Source organism: Oncorhynchus clarkii, chromosome 27, assembly GCF_045791955.1.
Source record: "Oncorhynchus clarkii lewisi isolate Uvic-CL-2024 chromosome 27, UVic_Ocla_1.0, whole genome shotgun sequence".
NCBI classification, from domain to species: domain Eukaryota; kingdom Metazoa; phylum Chordata; class Actinopteri; order Salmoniformes; family Salmonidae; genus Oncorhynchus; species Oncorhynchus clarkii.
In genome coordinates this window covers 46,361,763-46,370,029 of record NC_092173.1, presented here as the reverse complement: position 1 = coordinate 46,370,029, position 8,267 = coordinate 46,361,763, and the positions used below count along the sequence as shown (strand labels likewise).

The 8,267-nt window shown below is 43.1% G+C and overlaps 1 pseudogene; it reads left to right on the top strand.

Annotated features, from left to right (window-relative positions):
• Positions 1-506: 506 nt before the first annotated feature.
• Positions 507-2,445, top strand: LOC139385802 (dentin sialophosphoprotein-like; annotated as a pseudogene).
• The last annotated feature ends 5,822 nt before the right edge of the window (positions 2,446-8,267 follow it).

Below are 8,267 nucleotides of genomic sequence, written 5' to 3'. Positions count from 1 at the left end.
CAGGTACCGGTGTCAGGTACCGGTGTCAGGTACCGGTGTCAGGTACCGGTGTCAGGTACCGGTGTCAGGTTCTGGTGTCAGGTTCTGGTGTCAGGTACCGGTGTCAGGTACCGGTGTCAGGTACTGGTGTCAGGTTCTGGTGTCAGGTACCGGTGTCAGGTGCCGGTGTCAGGTGCCGGTGTCGGTGTCAGGTGCCGGTGTCAGGTACCGGTGTCAGGTACCGGTGTCAGGTACCGGTGTCAGGTTCTGGTTTCAGGTTCTGGTGTCAGGTGCCGAGTTGTGGTCACAAAGTTGACAAGGAGATTAAAATGCAACCTTTATTTAACTAGACAAGTCAGTGAACAAATTCGTATTTACAATGACAGCCTACCCCGGCCAAACACGGATGACACTGGGCCAATTGCGCGCCGCCCAATCATGTGACACAGCCTGGAATTGAACCAGGGATTGTAGTGCCGCCTCTTGCACTGAGATGCAGTGCCTTAGACCGCTGCGACACTCGGAAGATGCCCCCGCCAGTGTGATGATGACACACAGATATCATGGGTCTGGAGCTTAGCCAAGTGATAACAGTAATAATAGTGATAATACTGACAATAGTGATAACTGTGATACCGTGATAATAGTGATATTATCACTAATAACATTGGTAACAGTGATAATAGTGACAACAGTGATAATAGTGATAACAGGGATAACAGTGATAACAGGGATAACAGGGATAACAGGGATAACAGTGATAACAGTAATACCAGTGACAGTAGTGATAACAGTGACAACAGTGATAACAGAGATAAGTGACAATTGTGATAATAGTGATAATGATGATACTGGTGATAACATTGATAATAGTTATAGTAGTGATAACAGTGACAATAGTGATAACAGTGACAATAGTGATACTAGTTATAACATTGCTAATAGTTATAATGGTTGTAGTGCCGCCTCTTGCACTGAGATGCAGTGCCTTAGACCGCTGCGACACTCGGAAGATACAGTGATAATAGTGATAACGGTGATAATAGTGATAGTGGTGATAATAGTGATAACAGTGATAATGGTGATAGTAGCGATAACAGCGATACTGGTGATGGCAGTGATACCAGCGATAATGGTGATAGTAGTGATAACAGTGATAATGGTGATAGTAGTGATAACAGTGATAGCAGTGATAACAGTGATAACAGTGATAGTAGTGATAACAGTGATAACGGTGATAACAGTGATAAAGGCGACAACAACGATAACGGCGATAAGTGATAACAGTGATAACGGCGATAACAGTGATAACAGTGATAACATCGATAACAGTGATAACGGCGATAACAGTGATAACGGTGATAACAGTGACAACAGTGACAACAGTGACAACAGTGACAACAGTGATAACATTGATAACAGTGATAACAGCGATAACAGCGATAACAGTGATAACAGTGATAGTGGTGATAATAGCGATAGTGATAACAGTGATAATGGGGATAGTAGCGATAACAGCGATACTGCTGATAACAGTGATACCAGCGATAATGGTGATAGTAGTGATAACAGTGATAATGGTGATAGTAGTGATAACAGTGATAACAGTGATAGTAGTGATAACAGTGATAACGGTGATAACAGTGATAAAGGCGACAACAACGATAACGGCGATAAGTGATAACAGTGATAACGGCGATAACAGTGATAACAGTGATAACATCGATAACAGTGATAACGGCGATAAGTGATAACAGTGATAACGGTGATAACAATGATAACAGTGACACCGGTGACAACAGTGACAACAGTGACAACAGTGACAACAGTGACAACAGTGACAACAGCGATAACAGCGATAATAGGGATAACGGCGATAACGGCGATAACAGCGATAACAGTGATAACAGTGATAGTGGTGATAATAGCGATAGTGATAACAGTGATAATGGTGATAGTAGCGATAACAGCGATACTGGTGATGGCAGTGATACCAGTGATAATGGTGATAGTAGTGATAACAGTGATAGCAGTGATAGTAGTGATAACAGTGATAGCAGTGATAACGGTGATAGTAGTGATAACAGTGATAGTAGTGATAACAGTGATAACGGTGATAACAGTGATAAAGGCGACAACAACGATAACGGCGATAACAGTGATAACAGTGATAACGGCGATAACAGTGATAACGGCGATAACAGTGATAACAGTGATAACGGTGACAACAGTGACAACAGTGACAACAGCGACAACAGTGATACTAGGGATAACGGCGATAACGGCGATAACAGTGATAGTGGTGATAATAGCGATAGTGATAACAGTGATAATAGTGATAACGGTGATAGTAGTGATAATAGTGATAACAGTGATAGTAGTGATAACAGTGATAGTAGCGATAATAGCGGTAGTGATAATAGTGATAACAGAGGGGGCTGTAAGAAGCTACAGGCCTATGGCTAACCTGTATGTGATAATGGTGTGGGTGTCAACATTTAGTGACAGTCGAATGCAGCACAGCAGAGCCCCCTGGGAAAGGTCTAGCTGTTTCCTGGAAACAGATGCAGATGCAGACAGGTAGCGGTGGGAATGCTAAACCAATAATCAGACTGTGTGTGAAAGATTGAGATGGATAATTGCAGTATTACCCCAGAACCGTAATAGCTGTCAAAGTCAGAATCAACGTTCTACACGTATGTGCGCTAGTTAAAACCAAACATCCCAGAATGCAACAGGTCGATAATGAATAGCCCGGAGCACCAGACCATGAGGTACAGTACGATAGTGAGCTAAGCTACCAGTTGACAGAGTTTGACTGGTTAGCCAGGCTAGAACCTGAACTGTTAAGTTCCGTCCACATGTTGGTCACGCTGGAATCTATTAGAACTGTGCAGGACCTACTGTTTATAAAGATACATCTGTAACAACACCATGATGTGTCAGAACTGTTTAAAACCTCTTTGGGATAGGGGGCAGCATTGGGAAGTTTGGATGAAAAGCGTGCCCAGAGTAAACTGCCTGTTACTCAGGCCCAGAAGCTAGAATATGCATATAAATAGTAGATTTGAATAGAAAACACTCTAAAGTTTCCAAAACTGTTAAAAATAATGTTTTGAGTATAACAGAACTCATATGGCAGGCGAAAACCTGAGAAAAATCCAACCCGGAAGTGGGAATTCTGTTTGTAGTTTTCAAGTGAATGCCTATTGAATATCCAGTGTCTGTGGGGTCGAATTGCACTTCCTAAGGCTTCCAGTAGATGTCAACAGTCTTTAGAAGTTGTTTCAGGCTTCTATTGTGGAAGGGGAGAGAATAAGACCACTCAGAGTAAGTGGCTCAGCTGAAAGCCATGAGTTGTTTATCGAGCGTGGCCGTGAGCGCGAGCTCCGTTCCCTTTCCTTTCTAATGAAAACAGTATTGTCCGGTTGAAACATTATTGAATATTTATGATAAAAACCAAGGATTGATTCTAAACATCGTTTGACATGTTTCTACGAACTTTAATGGAACTTTTTTGACTTTTCGCCTGGACTTTGTGCATTTGGATTACTGGACTAAACGCGAGAACAAAAAGGAAGTATTTGGACATAAAGATGAACTTTATCGAACAAAACATTGTCTAACATGGAGACCTGGGAGTGCCAACAGATGAAGATCATCAAAGGTAAGTGATTAATTGTAACGCTATTTTTGTCTTTTGTGACACCTCTCCTTGGGTGGAAAATGGCTGTATGGTTTTTGTGGCTAGGCGCTGACCTAACATAATCGCATGGTGTGCTTTCGCCGTAAAGCCTTTTTGAAATTGGACACAGCGGCTGGATTAACAACAAGTTTATCTTTAAAATGGTGTATAAAACTTGTATGTTTGATGAATTTTAATTACGGTATTTCTGTTGTTTGAATTTGGCGCCCTGCAATTTCACTGGCTGTTGTCGAGGTGGGACACTAGCGGAACCCCCTTCCCAGAAAGGCTAACAACACAGATAAGATAACGTCAACATCAAGTAGCAATGTTGTACTTTGCTGCCGGACTGTGTGCAAGCTGATGGGGGTGGGGGGGTGAGAGTCCCCAGGGTATGTGTGTAGTGTGTAGCGTGTGTGTTTCAACCGTCCAACACTGCATTAAGTCACAGCTCAATCTTACTCAAACAGTCTTGAAGGAGTTCCCACATATGCTGAGCACTTGTTGGTTGCTTTTCCTTCACTCTGTGGTCCAACTGAACCCAAACCATCTCAATTGGGTTGAAGTCGGGTGATTGTGGAGGACAGGTCATTTGATGCAGCACTCCATCACTCTCCTTCTTGGTCAAATAGCCCTCAAATGCCTGGAGGTGTGTTGGGTCATTGTCCTGTTGGCAAACCAGATGGCATGGTGAATCGCTGCAGAATGCTGTGGTAGCCATGCTGGTTAAGTGTGCCTTGAAATGTAAATCAATCACAGACAGTGTCATCAGCCAAGCACCCTTACAACATCACACCTCCTCCTCCATGCTTCACGGTGGGAACCACACATGCAGAGATCATCTGTTCACTCACCCTGTGTCATACTTTGATCCAGAAATCTAAAAAATCTAAAATTATCCTCTGCAGCAGAGGTAACTATGGGTCTTCCTTTCCTGTGGCGGTCCTCATGAGAGCCAGTTTCATCATGGCGCTTGATGGTTTTTGCGACTGCACTTGAAGAAACTTTCAAAGTTATTGACATTTTCCGGATTGACTGACCTTCACGTCTTAAAGTAATGATGGACTGTTGTTTCTCTTTGCTTATTTGAGCTGTTCTTCCCATAATTTGTGGAATTCATTCTTAATGCATTTGAGCTAATCAGTTGTGTTGTGACAAGGTAGGGGTGGTATACAGAAGATAACCCTATTTGGTATAAGATCAAGTCCATATTAGGTTTTAACAAGGGACACGTTCATTGAAATGCATTCCAGGTGACTACCTCGTGAAGCTGGTTGAGAGAATGCCAAGACTGTGCATAGCTGTCATCAAGGCAAAGGGGGGCTACTTTGAAGAATCACAAATATAAAATATATGTTTGATTTGTTAAACCCTTTTTTGGTTACTACATGATTCCATATGTGTTATTTCATGTTTTTTATGTCTTCACTATTATTCTACAATGTAGAAAACAGTAAAAATAAATAAAAACCATTGAATGAGAAGGTGGATCCAAACTTTTGACTGGTTCTGTATCTATATTTATACTCTGGAGTCCGACATTACACATCCTAATATATTTATATATTTCTTAAATCCATTATTTTATTTTAGGCAGGGTAGCCTAGTGGTTAGAACGTTGGACTAGTAACCAAAAGGTTGCAAGATCAAATCCCCGAGCTGACAAGGTAAAAATCTGTCGTTCTGCCCCCTGAACAAGGCAGTTAACCCACTGTTCCTAGGCCGCTACAACAGTGTCTGGTATGGCATTGAGACGGAGTATCCACGACAACAGTGTCTGGTAGGGCATCGAGACGGAGTATCCACGACAACAGTGTCTGGTAGGGTATCGAGACGGAGTATCCACGACAACAGTGTCTAGTAGGGCATTGAGACGGAGTATCCACGACAACAGTGTCTGGTAGGGCATTGAGAGTATCCTTTATTTTGGAACGAAGCCTCTGACAGAGACCTGTATTACAGGAGATGGCACGTTGACAGCGGTCACTTTGGATCCGCTGTGACTGACAAACAGTACTAAAACGGAATGGTGACTGGATATTATCTCTTTCTGCGTTCTGACAGCATATTCTTCTGTTCTCCTCTTCTCAGTATATAATTTCATACTTTCCCCCTGTAAAGGGTTAATCGTAATTATTATTCCTGTCGGTAATTGTCTTAATTACAGTGAAAGAGCTCTCTCTAATTCCACAAGATCTCTGTTCCCCTCTTTGTCAGTTCCTGAATGGTAACTAATTGTTGTCAGAAGTTATTTCAGGCTTTGATGATAACAGTTTCCTGCAGTAAGAATTCCATTGATGTCTCACTTCGGAACAAAACAACGAAGCTAATGTTAAATCACATTGGCATATGGGAGCTGAGAGAGTTGCAGGTCATTCAAGTGGAAGTGCAGAATGTCTACATTTAGAGTTGTGAATTAAAGATACAACTACGTAGATATATATACAGTGCCTTGCGAAAGTATTCGGCCCCCTTGAACTTTGCGACCTTTTGCCACATTTCAGGCTTCAAACATAAAGATATTAAACTGTATTTTTTTGTGAAGAAATAACAACAAGTGGGACACAATCATGAAGTGGAACGACATTTATTGGATATTTAAAACTTTTTTAACAAATCAAAAACTGAAAAATTGGGCGTGCAAAATTATTCCTAGACCTCTCGCAATACATGGCCCTATCCATCCTCCCCTCAATACGGTGCAGTCATCCTGTCCCCTTTGCAGAAAAGCATCCCCAAAGAATGATGTTTCCACCTCCATGCTTCACGGTTGGGATGGTGTTCTTGGGGTTGTACTCATCCCTCTACTTCCTCCAAACACAGCGAGTGGAGTATAGACCAAAAAGCTCTATTTTTGTCTCATCAGACCACATGACCTTCTCCCATTCCTCCTCTGGATCATGCAGATGGTCATTGGCAAACTTCAGACGGGCCTGGACATGCGCTGGCTGGAGCAGGGGGACCTTGCGTGCACTGCAGGATTTTAATCCATGACGGCATAGTGTGTTACTAATGGTTTTCTTTGAGACTGTAGTCCCAGCTCTCTTCAGGTCATTGACCAGGTCCTGCCGTGTAGTTCTGGGCTGATCCCTCACCTTCCTCATGATCATTGATGCCCCACAAGGTGAGATCTTGCATGGAGCCCCAGACCGAGGTTGATTGATCGTCATCTTGAACTTCTTCCATTTTCTAATAATTGCGCCAAAAGTTGTTGCCTTCTCACCAAGCTGCTTGCCTATTGTCCTGTAGCCCATCCCAGCCTTGTGCAGGTCTACAATTTTATCCCTGATGTCCTTACACAGCTCTCTGGTTTTGGCCATTGTGGAGAGGTTGGAGTCTGTTTGATTGAGTGTGTGGACAGGTGTCTTTTATACAGGTAACGAGTTCAAACAGGTGCAGTTAATACAGGTAATGAGTGGAGAACAGGAGGACTTCTTAAAGAAAAACTAACAGGTCTGTGACAGTCAGAATTCTTACTGGTTGGTAGGTGATCAAATACTTATGTCATGCAATAAAATGCAAATTAATTACTTGAAAATCATACAATGTGATTTTCTGGATTTTTGTTTTAGATTCCGTCTCTCACAGTTGAAGTGTACCTATGATAAAAAAGTAGGAAAACCTGCAAAATCGGCAGTGTATCAAATAATTGTTCTCGCCACTGTATATAGAACCGTTCAGAACCTTGAGCGATATACAGTATCTCACCCTCCAAGGCTGCACATCCGCAATCAGAACATAGATCCACACTCAGAACACACCTCCACACAGAACACACATCCCCACTCAGAACACACCTCTCCACTCAGAACACACATCCACACTCAGAACACACATCCACACATCCCCACTCAGAATACACATCCCCACTCAGAACACACCTCTCCACTCAGAACACACCTCTCCACTCAGAACACACCTCTCCACTCAGAACACACCTCTCCACTCAGAACACACATCCCCACTCAAAACACACATCCCCACTCAAAACACACATCCCCACTCAAAACACACATCCCCACTCAAAACACACATCCCCACTCAAAACACACATCCCCACTCAAAACACACATCCCCACTCAAAACACACATCCACACATCTCCACTCAGAACACACATCTCCACTCAGAACACACATCTCCACTCAGAACACACATCTCCACTCAGAACACACATCTCCACTCAGAACACACATCCTCACATCTCCACTCAGAACACACATCCACACTCAAAACACACATCCACACTCAAAACACACATCCACACTCAAAACACACATCCACACTCAAAACACACATCCACACTCAAAACACACATCCACACTCAAAACACACATCCACACTCAAAACACACATCCACACTCAAAACACACGTCCACACTCAAAACACACGTCCACACTCAAAACACACCTCCACACTCAAAACACACCTCCACGCTCAAAACACACCTCCCCGCTCAGAACACACCTCTCCGCTCAGAACACACCTCTCCGCTCAGAACACACCTCTCCGCTCAGAACACACCTCTCCGCTCAGAACACACCTCTCCACTCAGAACACACCTCTCCACTCAGAACACACCTCTCCACTCAGAACACACCTC